Genomic DNA, 15,958 nt, shown 5'->3' with positions numbered 1-15,958 from the left:
TTAAAACGTGCACCTGCCAAATCCAAGTAATTAAATAAATTCAAACATGTTTCCGTTAGCATCTCATGGTGGCGCAATGGTTAACGTCGCACGTTTTTTTTTTTTTCACACTTTAATTTACAACTTTGCCTCAAGGCTTCGGGTTCGATCCTCATACTTACCTACCAAAACATTTTTTTTTTAATTTTATTTACCCAAAACCACACACACCTCCAAACACCCTGGCAACGCCAGGTACCCCTTGCAAGTTTATATATAAAATCATGGCGATTTCTACATGGTCGTATGGTCTTGAAGCTCTTAAATTGTCATGTGAAAAGAGAAACAGTTTTTATACCAGCCATCAATCACAATCAAGGATCTGTCCTGCATGACTCAAATTAACTAATCAATGGCAACCATTTTAAATTGAAGACAATTCGTTTGCTTTGAATATTTAAAAATAAAAACCAGTGTGTTTTTACATCTGCTTTGAATATTTGCTAGCTTCACATTTTTTTTTCTTTGGTTTATTTTCTATTTTACATTTTAGAATAAAATTAACATTAAAGTGTAGTATCTGTAGTCTAATTCTTCCTAGATTTAAATATTTGCCGATTTTACAACATTTACTTTTCAGTTTATTCATTTTTTAATTTTCAAAAGATTCAAAATAGAATTAACGTTAAAAGCGTAGTAATGTTCTGACTTTAGAAACTGTCCTCGGCTAGCAAAGGAGAAATTCTTCTAAACTGGAAATTTTTAGTTTTGTCAGAATCTCGACTGTCACTTTTGGGAGATAGATGCAATTTAGTTCTGTTCATCTGACTCTTGTTTCTATTTACTTGCCTCCCCATAAGGGCAGACTGACACAAGGTCAGTTTTTAATGTAGGGGAAAAATCTAGCTCCCAAAAAGGAGCATTCTGGATTGTCACAAAAACAAGATTTGTTGCAATTTGGAAGGCTGTCTCTTTCAATAATTGAGGACAATAGAAAAGATAAAGTATGATAGCAGAACAAGATAAATGATAAGTTTGAAGAGATAAATATAAAAATATTTGTATATAGACGATTTTTTTTTTTTTTTAAATATTATTATTAGTTTTCCTTCTACCTACAACCTTGGTCTTTTCAAGACTAAGGTCTTGAGGTATATCCTGTCTTTGCAACAAGTGGCTTCATGTCTTTTCTCGAGAGATTTTCATTAAAAAAAAAAAAAAAAAAAAAAAAAAAAAACAGGAACCATTCAAAACTAATTAAAATGTTTGAAATGTGTAAATACGATATAATAATAGTTTAACAAAATGGCAGCTTACAGAAAACAAAATGGTTTATGTAAAAATAAAACTGAATTCAACTGAAACAAAACACTCTTTCAAAAATGTTTTTATTAAAAAGAAACCATTTAAAACCAGTTAAAATATATTTAATAGAAAAATCATGTTTAAAATGTGTAAGTATGCTATAATCTATATATCTATAAAAGTGAACGTGTCTGTCTGTCTGTCTGTGTGTGTACATTTCCCTACGCAATAACTCTGTCAATTTTTAGTCTATAGACTCGAAATTTGAAATACCGGGTACTGAGATTTGGGAAAATCGATGTGACGGGTGTCAGCCAGAAATTTGGCTGTTAAGGGGTCAAATTTCAACGATTTGACCTTTAAGAACTCTACCAAACTCCTCCGACAATTTTGGGTCTAGACACTTGAAATTTTAGATATAGGTTCCTTGAACCTGGATCTAACTTAATAAAGTGATTTGAGCCCGAAACTATAAATTTTAAGGGGTCATAATAGGGGTCAAAGTTTTAAAAAATTAACCATTTTTTTTGTTTTTTTGCACAGCATACACCTCCAAACACCCAAGCAATGCCGGGCACCCCTGCTAGTAATCAATATTTTAACAAAATGGTAGTAGACAAAGAAAGTTTGATATATATGATACTATCTTTCCCTTCTATCTTGCAGAATTTTTGTAGAGGGAAAGTGGGACATAATAAATTCGGCCAGATGTGTGGCATTGCTTGCATTTATTATATACTAGCAAGGAGACCCAACGTTGCCCGGGATTGAATGATGATCAACAAATGTTTCACACTCCCATATTTTTATTGTCATTGAAATCGGTGAAATCGCCCATTTTTCAAACAAATCGGTTGATTACCTGTTCTAGTTGGGGACCCACCACGGTGCACCGGGAAGAAGCTTCACATGCTTCCCCACAGTTACTTAGTCCACAATATATTGTAGTCTACATTACACTGTAGAGAACCTACTGTTGATTTTTTATAATATATGCATATCTATAATATAAAGCTGTGTGTGTGTGTGTGTGTGTGTGTGTGTGTGTGTGTGTGTGTGTCTGGTCACGAATAGGCTCCTATATGGTTGACTATTATAAAAAAACTGATTACATATAATGATAGAAGATGTATCGAGACTCAGGAATGGGTATGTTTGATCTGGCAGAACGGTGGTTCATTAAAATTGTGGGGTCTGCATTCGTGCCTGGTCCACAAAGTATGGAAATAAAAGATTTAAAAATTAAAAAAAAAAAAAAAACGTTTACAAGTGTTTTTGATATAGACGTACATGAGAATACTTTAATAAGTATGTTTTAACTTAAATAGGGATGGTATAATAAAATTGTGGGGTCTGCGTTCGCATCTAGCCTCCATAGAATGGAAATAGGCACAAACTTTAATAAAGACTTTTCATATCTATCTGTGTAAGTATACTTTGATAATTGTTTCTGTTTGAAGAAATATGGTATAATAAAATTATGGGGTGTTCGTTCACACCTGACCTCCATAGAATGGAAATTGTCACAAAGTTTAACAAGGTTTTTTTTAATATAGATCCACAGAATATTGTGATAAGTGTTTTGGTGTGAACAGGTATGGTATAATAAATTATGGGGTTTATCTATTTTATTTTTACTTTCATCATATTTTGCTTTGGTTTTGATACCCCCAAATTCAACCCAAATTTACAACCCTTCCTTTTCATAACCTGTCATACTTTCATAAATCAGAGTCCATTTTCTGTAGGCTGTTTTTGAACCCAGTCAACGACGGGTACTTTTGCTAGTATATATATATAATTTCGTATTCCTTTCTGTTTGTTTGTTCACAATTTGATTAATATATACAAAACGTGTCTTACTTTAATCTTTCATTTATTTCTATATATAGTATGATATATGCAAAAATATACAATTATTTGCATAGTACATTAAGAAAAATCGATTTTACTAAAAAGCAGTATCTTAGTTAATGTTTTTAGCAAGAGAATTATTTTAAGTATTCTATTTAAAATTGTTATTTAATAAATTTTAAACAACAATTATATTGATAATATATTTAATTTAATTTTAAATTAATATTTCCAACAGCGACCTTTTTTAAAACTTTTTTTTAGAGTTAGTTGCCCCTAGATGCTATGCATGAAAAAAAAAAAAAAACAAAACAAAAAAAAAAAAAAACGTTCACCAAATATCATTTGGTAATTTCATTATGTTTCTAGCTGGAAAAATAATTGTGTCGATAGAAAAATGTTTGGCTTTATTGTTTTTTTTTTTTGTTTTGTTTTTAAATATTCAAACAATAAAAATCACTTATGAAAAAAAAACTGAAAAGATTTCATTTGTTTCTTTTATTGCTTAAAAGGCAATACAGAAATCGGTAAATTTTTACCGCATAATCAACCGTCGTTTAATACAAAAAAAAAAAGAAAAAGATTTACAGTCCCCACCCCCCTCTAAATTCTACAATTTGCACTTTTTTTGTATTAATTTCATCGATTACAAACTTAATTTTCTAATTAAAAAGGTAACTTTATGTGACGTGACCTAGCAGTGTCAGAAATTTCGTGAAAATAGTGAATAATTCCACCCCATCTTTCCAAGCTTATAACTCCTCGAAAAATGTAATTCAAGCCCTAATTTTTTTTTTCAATTAAAGGAGTAAGGACCAAGGTTTTATTTAAAAAAAAAACAAAACAAAACAATGTGTTTTTTTTTTTTTAAAAAGGTTTTAAACTTCGGACTTTACAGGTAAATTTCTAAAAAACTGATTTTTTTTTTTTGTTTTAAATTTGAATATATTATTTATTGACCTTTTCTCTTCAATTTGTGATATATAAACCTATTAAACATAAATTATTTACTTTTTAATAGACATTTCAAAATGAAAGGCGTAAATTATTCGACCCCCTATCTTTCTAAGCTTATAACTCCTCGAAAAATGTAATTCAAGCCCTAATTTTTTTTTCAATTAAAGGAGCAAGGACCAAGGTTTCATTAAAAAAAAAAAAAAAAAGACAAAAAGAAAAAATGTGTTCTTATAAAATAAGGTTTTAAACTTCGGACTTTACAGGTAAATTTCTAAAAAACTGATTTTTTTTTTTGTTTTAAATTTGAATATATTATTTATTGACCTTTTCTCTTCAATTTGTGATATATAAACCTATTAAACATAAATTAATTATTTACTTTTTAATAGACATTTCAAAATGGGGGGGGGGCGTGAAAATGGGGGGGCGTGAATTTAAAAAAAACGTTTGTCTAAAATATTATATTCGGTTTATTGGAAAGAACATAAAATTTCACATTGACCCTGAAAATATCGTAAAAATAGAATCAATAGAAAAATTTTGATAGATTTTTAAAATTTAAAAATTTAAAAATATTGAGTTTAAAAATTGAAAAATATTGAGTTCGGAAAATTCATTACTGTTTTAAAAAAAAAATAAAAATATTTTTATTACTTTTAAAACAACTGTAATAGTTTATTTTGGAAGTATAATCCATAAAGAAAATAAATAACCCACTTTTAACAGAGAAATTACGAGATTTTTATATTGTATTCGCAGTTTCGTGTTAGGGGTGTCAAAAATTCCTACAAAAATTCTGATACTGCTAGACGTGACCCTCCTACAAAAAAAAAAAAAAAAAAAAAAAAAAATTGGCGATCTACTTTTTTCAGCCTAAAACATTTAAACAGCCTTTATAAATATTATGAGAAGAAATTTTGAAAAAAACAAAAAAAAAAAACAAACAAAACAAAAACCTTATAGTGGGGGATCACTTTTCTATATAAATTTAATGTAAAATAAGACATGTCATCACTAGCATTTTTTTCAAGTTTGGCGATTGAGGGGAGAGGGCAAAATCTGACAAATACAAATTGTTTTTTTTTCTGGTGGAGGGGGGGGGGGAGTTACATTGGAAACATAAAATAACGATAAATTTAATTATCTTTTTATGAGACCATTCTCTACTTTCACCAAACAATTTAATAAACAAAACAAACCCCAAAATACGACAAATTAAATTTGTTTTTGGTGGGGGCGGGGGATTACATTAGAAACATAAAATGACAAATCGAGAAGCCCCCCTCACTCCCAGCAAAAAAAAAAAAAAAAAAAATTTTAAAAGCAATATAGCGACCTTGAATAATAAATATAACTGATAAAAAAATAAAAATTAAATTTTTTTTTCTGATTTTATTTCACCCTTTGGGTCTAACAATGTGTTTTATATAAAAATAAATAGTTTTTATATATTTTTTTATCTGGCAAATAATTTACGCCGCTAAACTACACATTCACCAAAATAATAAACGCATGCATTAATGTTTATAAACGTTATTTTTTTTAGGTTCACAAAATCTAAGCTTTCTCAGGACAGTGATCCCTCTGCCGAAATATCTGGTGGAGAGGGTATCAGATACTTATTTTTGGGGGCGATTACATTTACATGTTTTTATCCGTTCTTTTATTTTTTTAAATTGTTGTGGGAGTATCCACATTAACCATGAGGAAAATGATTAGTATAGCAGGCGTGTTTCAAACTGAACTCCATGTAAACCCAGGCAACACCGGGTACCCATGCTAGTATATATATAAGGGCTTGAATTAAGGTTTAAAATGCAAAAAGTTCATCATGCTTCAATTATGCTCTAAAGAGAAACATTCATTTCTAATGCACCTCTATCATTTTAAAGAATATAGCGTTGATTTTATATGCTAGGGCTTTCTGATTATGTAGTGATGAAATTTCTCAAATGCACTAGTGATGTTAGGCTGTGTAAGGTGTTAAAAAAAAAAAAAAAAAAAAAAAAAAAGAAAACGTTAAAAAGAAAAATGTTTTAGTAGGAAAGTAGGATTGAACCCCGAAGCCTTGACGCGAAGGTGGAAACAAAAGGGGGGGGGGGGAACAACCACCTAATCATCTCGGCCACGAGGGCAGAGGAATTGAGAAGCATGTTAAATTAAGAGTTAAAAGTCAAAAATGTTTGATTGACAGGTGGTCGCTTAATGAGGTCATCGTGGGAGCGTTACGATGACATAGCAGTTTTTTTTTTTTTTACTGCGAGGCAGTCTTTTGGCATTTGTTTCAATGCGTGGCACTTTTGGCTTCCCCAAGATGATGGTGGTGGTGGTGGGGTGGAAGGAAACCAGCTTCCCATTTAAAGGGGATTGTTTGCCCCAAATTGAGTAGCAATTGTCTGAGATAAAGGAGAAAATCCGCATTGATCAAAGCTGATTGCTTTTGGACGTTCCTGGCGATTGCGCTGGTAGCGATGCAACAACCTTTGCATTAGTTTCACTTATACGAAAAAGGCGAATCTACACGCGGCGATCGAAAAACGTTGAATATTTAGCTTTTGAAAATTAAATACACACGCGACCCCTGTTCATAACTCGTAGATATGATTTTGACGTAATATAAAAAGTTTAAAAAATGAGCGACAGCCTCGAGAAGCCGCCAGAAAAAATCCCTTTGCAGACATACAGAAAAATGCATACACAAACAAACACATTTTCGCTTTTATATACATAGACTAGCGGGGGGGGGGGGGGAAGTACCCAGCGTTGCCCGAGTGTTTGCAGGTGTGTGGGGTTGTTAATGAAAACCTAAGAATAAGTGAAGTAAACATAAAAACATTGAGAAAAAAAAAAAAAAAAAAACGCAAGGCAAACGAACGATGTTAAATGTAAAAATCGAAAAAACAAAAATAAAACAGAAAAAAACAAACGTTAAAACTAAAAAAGAAAAAAAAAAAAAAAGAAAAGAAAAAGAAAACGTGAAAAATGGCTTAAATAAGCCTGTTTCGATATTAAAATTGAAAAATATCGGTGGGTACCCGGGTATTTTTGGGTGTGTGTGGTCGGTGGGGTGGGGGGGTAATGAAAACCTAAGAATAAGCAAAGTAACAAAAAAAAAAAAAAAAAAAAAAAAAAAAAAAACGAACATTACGTGAAAAATGGCTTAAATAATCCTGCTTCAATATTTAAATTAAAAAAAAAATATCTCACACCGCGATTCGAACCCAAAACAATTAGATAATGACCCAACACTCTAAACAACTGAGCTAACATAACGCACATGAAATTTAGTCAGTTCTTCAACTATTTAAACTAAATCAGGTCATGATGTCATCTGACTCATGCGTAGAACCGGTCGTCGTCATGAGAGGACGGTTTTTGTTGACACCCCCCCCCTCCCCACTGTAAAAAATTGTTGATTTCAGGGTGAATTTTTGGCCAATTTTTCGACCGAAGGATGGAGCTACAATATGATACCAAGTTTAATTTTTGTTCAATCTGTCGAAAGTTTTTAGCGGACACATAAACACACATACATGCATACAAACTACATACATTTTTGCTTTTCTATATATAGATTAGAGATTATATATGAAAAAAAAATCACTAATTTTATTCAAATTTTAAAGAAACTGCTTTAAAAGACAGCAGCTTCATCTTAGTAGCATTAAATGTTATTATTCAGATACTACACTTTAATGTTAAGGGTTTGTATTACTGTACACAGATTCGAAAAAGTTGTCAAAAAACATAACAAATAAATGTTATCAAAGGCAAGATAAGTTACTTTTCCACCAAACTGGATATATTTTTCGTGCTTTTATTCAATTTAACATGTTTATTCAGCTTGAAAAGCATACAGTGTTTACCGATGTATTCGAAAATTCAAAATGGCGGCCGACTCTCTCTTTAACACGGTAAGTTCGGGAAAAGGTGTTATAAATAATAAACTAGACAAAATACTATTAAAAACCACCGAATATATGTTAAGGTAACATATATTGAGCGAATTTCTAACGCTATTTTGTCTAGTTTATTATTTATTACACCTTTTTCCAAACTTACCGTGTTAAAGAGAGAGTCGGGCGCCATTTTGAATTTTCCAATACATCGGTAAACACTATATGCTTTTCGAGCTGAATAAACATGTTAAATTGAATAAAAACAAAAATTATATCCAGTTTGGTAGAAAAGTAATTTTTCTTGCCTTTGATAACATTTATTTGTTATATATTTGTTTTTTGAAAACTTTTTCGAATCTATGTGTACAGTAATACAAACCCAATGTTAATTCTATTTTGAAAAGTAAAAAGAATTGTAAAAATCGACAAATATTCAGAGCAGTTCTAAAAACATTGGCTTCAACGGACCCTATGAGCCTAAATTCTAGTCATGCCAAGGGATTGTTATCATGTGTAAGCAAATACTCATGTTAGCAACCACTGAAAATTTAGCAAGATATTCTTTTCATTCAAATACTACCATGTATATATGGTTAAGTGTTAGTTTTACTCATTTGGAACTGCTTTAAAGCTTCACTGCTCACTCATTTTGTGAATAAGTTCCAAACAATTTTTACAGTTCATTTTTAATTTTCGTTCAGTAAAACAAAAGTTATAAAATTACTGGTGTTCAAAGTTCTCAGAATATGTAAGGAACGGAGAGACGTTTTTTTTTCTGATTGGCTGTTGGTTACCATAGCAACCAAATCTGTTTGCCCTTCTTGCAATGTTTTCATTCATTGACCACCCGCATTGTTCGCCCTGTCCCTACGATTATGTTGATTCAGCTACTACTGTTGCTAATAATTCACTGCAGTCCAGATCTATTGCTGATAATTCACTGTCGCTGTGCTCAATTGCTACCCAACCTTTCGCCTTGGCTCGTCAACCAAAACTGACTGCTGACTATTTGCATCTTTAATTTTTTTTTTTTTATTTAGTCAATTCAAGTTGGTAATAATTTTTTTTATGGATTGTTGACAATGCAAAGCCTGGAAAAAAAATCATGGATTAAATAAAAAAAAATGGTTAAGATAAAACTTAGAAAAGTAAGAATTTATATATAATGTTAAATTGAATTTAAAAAAAAAAAAAAAAATAATAAATAAGTAATTGATCAAATAGTTTTGTTTTTGTAAATCAAATTTTGCTCGTTTCGCTGAGGGTGAGAAAAAATAAAAATCAACGAATACATGGACAAGGACAGACAATCCTAAGACACGTGGAAACGCCAAATAATCACTGATTACCTCCCCTCATTATAGAAATGGCACCGTCTATCACTTTCCGGTAAAAAACGTCAAATTCGTTTTTCGTAAATAAAAAACAAAAAGCTCTACTTGATCATTTTTGGAATATACAATCTATTTTGTTTATCGCTATAAGTACCAATCTGCATAAGTATCCTCATATTCTAACCGTTCCTTTTGAAACTCTTCCGCTTGGGTTATCGAGGTATATTTGCCAGGAAGTTTATTATTGTTATTATTTCTTTTTCATGAGTTCAGTTGGTCCTATAATTTTTAAAAGTAGTTTAGATGACCGATATTTTGAAATAAGGCAAATTCTGCGATGTCTTTATTTACGTTTAAATTATCGTGCACAGACAAAATCTCTATACAAGATTTAAAGCAGATGAATTTTATTCACTTTCAAATTATTGCCACCGATTGGATTGATTAATTCGCGTCGCGTAAAATAAATTCTGGATTGTGATTGGTGGCGGGCATAAAAAAAAGTTGCCAAATAGAAAGAAATGTTGGGTGCAAGTCTATAAATGGTCCACAAGTAATCTTTTTTACTATAAAAATCTGAAAAAAATTATAATGTACGTACTGCATAAAAATGTCATTCCAAAAATCATGTAAATAAATCAAGTAGTTTTTTTTTTATTTAAGAAAATAAATAGTATGAGACATTTTATAGAAGAAAAACTTAACGCCATCTTGTTTTTGAATGATACACTGCTAGCGACACCTATTGGAAATGTTTGGAATATAAGATCGGCAAGGGGCAGACAATCGACTTTCTACGCTCTAGAAAAAAAAAAAAATGAAAAATAAGTTTTTGAGGATGTTGAAAACGAAAATAACGTTTAAAATTCCAGCAAATGAGTAGTTTCCAAGATATGGAAAAAATGTTAGTTTAAAGTAAGTGGGGGATCACTTTTCTATAAAAAAATTAATGTATAATGATCACCCACTTTATGGCCACCACTAGTGTAAAACTTGAATTTACGCCGCTGAAATACACATTTGCCGAATTTCGTTGGAGGAGCGTCAACGTGTGGGTGCTCAATTTACGTAAAATACTTCTTCAGATCTTGGAAACTACTCGTTTGCTGGAATTTTAAACGTTATTTTCGTTTTCAAAATCCTCAATAAAAAAAAAAAAGAAAAAAAAAAGGGTCTTCATTTTCAATTTTTTTTCTGGAGCGTAGAAAGTAGATTGTCTGCCCCTTGCCTATCTTATATTCCAAACATTTCCAATGTGTCGCTTGCAGTGTATCCTTCAAAAAGAACGCGTTAAGTTTTTCTTCGATAAAATGTCTCATAATATTTGATTTTCTTAAATAAAAAACTACTTGATTGATTTACGTGATTTTTAGAATATGACATCTTCATGCAGTGACAAGTACGTACATTATAAAGATTTTTTTTCAGATTTTTATAGTAAAAAAGATTACTTGTGGACCATTTATAGACTTGCACCAAATGTTGTATTCAGAAACCAAAAAGCGCCATTGCTCTAGAAAATAACCCAATCATTTTCATCAACAAAGGGAAGGGTCAGAAAAAAAACAAAACAAAGCCATTGTTTAACGAGTGTTTTCTTTTTACTGTGTCACAAGAAAAAAAAACTAAATATATTAGCAAATAATAATATTAATATATAACACTTACAAAAATAAATAAATAAATAAACCAATTAAAAAAAAAAATAGTATCAAGTACTTGAAATTTTAAAAATGATTTTCGTAGAGTTCAACTCGAGAGGCAAATAAAGATAGTCAGCAAAAAATGAACTTTTAAAAATAAGGACTTTTTAAATAAAATAGATTTGGTTAAAATTGAAATTACAGAATATTTTTTGTAATTACATTATATTAAATTGACATCAATTACTATGTTCCTTGCGATTAATTTCAATTATTTTATTTTTTTAATGAGACAAGTAAATAAAACATTTAACCGAAAATGTGAAATAAAATCAAATGAGTTTTTATTATATAAAAACTAAGGCGAACCTGTGCGAGATTGTCCCCGTCCTATGTGTTTTTTGCCTCCTCCCCCTTTTTTATAAAGTTTTTTTTTTTTTCTAACGATTATCATACATTATTATACATTACAGACTTGAGTATCGTAATTTCAGGAAAAAAAAAAAAAAAATTTCAAGAAGGGGGTTCAGTGTTCACTTTCTCGTTATAACTCTCTAATGTGACACGACTAAAGAAATGGACAGTAAGTCAGGTAGCAAAAACGTTATAAAGAAAAAGTGAACCTGAACCTGAACCTCCCTTCTTAAGTCATTCGGAAAACTTTTTGAAAAAGGTGAAAAACAGATTTTTAGGGCACGTGGGCATTCTCGTACAGGTGTCCGCCAAAACTGGAATTAATCATGTTTTTAAACATTTACACCCCCCTCCCCTTAAAAATAAATAAATAAATAAAAATAAAAACAAACTAATGAAAAAGAAATCTTTTCAAAACAAGACATGAATTTTAAGGAACGAGTAAGGAAAAGTGTCAATCATTTACAACTGTATTTCTATCCGGCGGATGTAGTTGAAAACAATGCCCTATAACAAAATCAAACTTTTCCTTTTTAAAAAGAATGGGATAGTAATATAAAGTTTGTCTAAGATTATTTACAATTAGTTATAGTTACTCGTTGTCCGGGTGGAGACCTTAAAACAAAACACACATAATAGTTCTAAACATTCGCTTTAGTTTTCCCTTATTTTATTGTGGAGTTAAAAAAAAAAAAAAAAAAAAAAAGGGGGGGGGGGGCGAGCTTTTTTTTTTTTTTTTCGAGAGTACCCAGCGAGCCCAACTTTCGGAATACCCCCCCCTTCCCAAACCTCGAAGGGAGGTATTTACATAACGCTGGGCACTCTCGTAAAAAAAAAAAAAAAAAAAAAAAATATTGGTGCTTGCACTGCTTGCGTACTATTTTTAAATAGTTTTTTTTTTTTTTTTTTCAGGTTCCTGCTTCCAACTGTACTGACATGTAGAAGTTCAAGTGTAACTTGCTGCCGAGCTCCCCACATAGTTCCCTTGTAGCTTGTGTCCCTTTCGAGCTTCACGATATCTCTATTTATTAAATTGTTAGGAAGTATAGAATAGTTACAAAACACTCCCCTCACCATGTTAATGGCTTTCAAAATAATATTTCAGCACGGTGGTAAAAGTGCACAAGTACCAAAATATTAAAAATAATTCCACGTATCTATTATCTTGAACTTTTCAGCTTTAAGTATCTGCTATTGATACGCGATTGTTTCGATGGCAGGCAGCGATCGCGAAGCTGAAAAATTAAAAATGGCCTGTTTATCAATATTACAAGCAGATACAAACATACGCAGCACTCAGCAGCGCAGCAGCAAATGTCTCGTAGATTTGTTAATACATAGGTAATATTGTGGAGTTCGTGTCGGACACCCATAATCAGGAAGAAAGAGAGGTACTTCTACAGTTTATCGTCGAAAATGCAGACGCTATTTTTCGGGCACCCGTCATTAGAATCAGAGGGAGAAATCAGTATTTTAAACTATGACCGAAGTAGGAAATAAACAACCAAAAAATTAAACTAGATATTAATTACTTCAGGAAAGAACTATGAAAAAAAGTAAATAAAGAGAACATATATCCATAATTCGGTAAAACTATACAAACACCGTGACAGCGAATTACCCCTACCCCTAACGCTGTCACGGTGTTTGTATAATAATACCCATAATTCTATAATGTGAAAGGTTTCGATTTAATTAATGAAAACGGGAAAGTTTTTCATGAACCGTGTATATATATATTTTGGGTTTGTATTAAATAGCGCGGATCACTAAGTGCACTAGCACCAATAATTTTAATAAGATAATTTTGTAAAAAATTTTTTATGTATTTCCTACTTCGGTTAGTTTAGAATACTGATTTCTCCAATTTTAAACGACAGGTACCCCCACCCCAAAAAATGTCTCTAGTTTTCGCGATAAACTGTAGAAGTACCGAAAGAATTTAACTTTTTCTTGAAAATGGGAAATTATAGAAATTTAAAACAAGAACAGCGATTATATGGGAGGGGGGTCCATTTCCGGGTAACACCATCACCATCGAAACGTGGCCGTGGTAACACCGGGTATTCATCATAAAAAATAAAATTACGATATAAAATTTTTTTTAATTCCATTTCATTTTTAAATTTACTCGACCTAAAAAACAAAAGATGTGTTGTAATTAATATGAATACCACGTGGCTATGAAAAATATTACGCTTTGTTCAAAATATTGTTAAAAAAGGAACTTCAATGAACAAGACGAAAGAAAGAAAAACAATTCTCCAAGTTTGGATTTTTTTAAAAAGATTAATTATAATATTATATATTTTTTAAGTTAATTGTTTTATTATTATTTGACATTTTGACAAGCGGGCCAACAAAAATATTTTATTTGAGACAAAGACGGTTAAGACATTTTTCTTTTAAAATATAAAGAATGATTTTAAACAAGGTTTAATAAACATTGACCTGCTTTTGTTTTAGCTCTTTTTCTTTTTTTTTTTATAATTCGACTTTAAAGCTAAGAATCGCTACATTATTAATCCAATAATATTAATATTAAAATGATCCTTTGTTTAAGTTTCTCGTCCACTTTGATAAATACATTTTATACGAATTAAACAAATACTGAAAAAAAAAAAAAAAAAAAAATCTGGACGAATACGATGGGTTTGTATTACTGTACACAGATTCGAAAAAGTTGTCAAAAAACATATGTAACAAATAATGTTATCAAAGGCAAGATAAGTTACTTTTCTACCAAACTCGATACATTTTTTTTTTGTTTTTATTCAATGTAACATGTTTATTCAGCTCGAAAAACATGTAGTGTTTACCAATGTATTGGAAAATTCAAAATGGCGCCCGACACTCTTTAACATGGTAAGTTTGGGAAAAGGTGTTATAAATAATAAACTAGACAAAATACTATAAAAAAAAAAAAAAAAAAAACACCGAATATATGTCAACTTATGTCACGGTAACATATAATGAGCGAATTTCTAACAGTATTTTGTCTAGTTTATTATTTATAACATCTTTTCCTGAACTTACCGTGTTAAAGAGAGTGTCGGGCGCCATTTTGAATTTTCCAATTGGTAAACACTGTATGCTTTTCGAGCTGAATAAACATGTTACATTTAATAAAAACACGTATTTATGTAGTATACGAATCGTGCTGAAATGTTATTTTAAACGTGGGGAGAGGAGTGTTTTGTAACTATTCTGTATCTAACAATTTAATAAACAAGATACCGTGGTTGAATTTAACTTGAAAATACTAAAACAGCACGGTACCTTCTCAGCATAAGTAAATTTTTTTTTTTTTGTAAGGATTGTAAACAAAACTATATTTTAAATTATTTTTTCTCGAACACCTGCACCCGGACAACATCGGTTGAATGCAACGAGTAATAAATAAAATAAATACGAAAATAAAAACGTGTAAATATTTTTTTTTTTTTTTTTTTTGGTGTGTGGGTTTGGTTTTGGTAACTAAAAATTTCAGAAAATCCTCCAAAGATTCGTTCGATTTTTTGTTGTTGTTCAAAAAATCCATTATTAGATTTGATGACGACGTCGGCTTGTGGAAACCATTTTTCTTTTCAACTCGATATATACATAATCATCATTTTTTTTTTTTCGTTTGTTAAATATCTGCCGGTACGTGTAGCCATGGATAAAATGATAATGTCTTATGAAGAAGGAATCAAATTGTTAAACTTTGGACCAATAAATTGGTCAGAAGCCGCAAAAAGCGCCCAATCAACTGAATTGACCGCCCCCACCAATGAGAACAAAGAAATCATGTCGCGCTCGTCACCGAGGGGCACCTCGTTTTTTGCGACTTTTAATTAATGAAAAGTCATTCCAGTGTCAAAAAGTGTCACCATTGCATCCGATTCAAGCTGAAAATTGAAGAAAAAACCGACACTTACCGTTGGAAAATCCGTGGGAAGCAATAATAAGTTTCTAAGTGGAGATAAAATGGCGGGGTTTTGATTGGTTATAGTCGGAAATATACTCAGCACGTTTTTCGCAAGCTAAGCAATTCACCGTTTGCAACTATGGAAGGCCGATACCGCCATAATCATTGTTTTATGTTGTTTGTTTTGTATTTTTGTTGTTTTTTTTACATTACACTATTTATTATTATTTTTTAAAAACTATCTTTACAGCCATTTTTTAACATTGATTTAGAAATAAAAATCAACGTCTGAATAATCATTAAAATAGATTGAAGTAAGTTTAAAGCTACTAGAAGAGTACCATGGTTAACGAATTTCGATTTACAAAATCTGAAAAGATAGCAACGCCGGTTAACAAGTGAAGTATTTATTTAATGATAAATTTATTGTAAATTATTTTTGTCTTGAAGGAGAAAAATGGATTTTATTTATTTTATTTGGGTGCTTGTTAAGATAGAGTCGACAGATAAATTTTTTTTTTTTTAATATATCGTTTTAAGCAAAAACAATATTAGATACTTAATTATCATGTCGAAAATAGTAATAAATACAAAAATTAAGAAAATTCATCGAACTGAACAGCTCCTATTGTGTCTTTGGGGAAAGAAAAAATCTCTCGCTAT

At 30.8% G+C, this 15,958-nt stretch overlaps 1 protein-coding gene and 1 long non-coding RNA gene across 2 annotated transcripts in view; both read right to left on the bottom strand.

Annotated features, from left to right (window-relative positions):
* Positions 1–15,681, bottom strand: part of LOC145296935 (uncharacterized) — a 63,970-nt gene extending 48,289 nt beyond the window's left edge. The window contains exon 1 of the mRNA XM_080143139.1: positions 15,306–15,681. The gene's annotated coding sequence lies outside the window, so the exon portion shown is untranslated. The remainder of the gene's footprint in view (positions 1–15,305) is intronic.
* On the bottom strand, positions 1,352–7,890 carry LOC145296934 (uncharacterized). Its single transcript, XR_013870079.1, has 2 exons — positions 4,912–7,890; positions 1,352–3,832 (listed from the first exon to the last, which is right to left on the bottom strand). It is a non-coding gene; the product is annotated as an uncharacterized LOC145296934 (long non-coding RNA).
* Positions 15,682–15,958: the final 277 nt, after the last annotated feature.

This window comes from Euprymna scolopes, chromosome 17, assembly GCF_053919585.1.
Source record: "Euprymna scolopes isolate OS-2025 chromosome 17, ASM5391958v1, whole genome shotgun sequence".
Lineage (NCBI taxonomy): Eukaryota > Metazoa > Mollusca > Cephalopoda > Sepiida > Sepiolidae > Euprymna > Euprymna scolopes.
The sequence above is the reverse complement of the archived record's forward strand: the minus strand, read 5'-3'. Positions and strand labels throughout refer to the sequence as shown.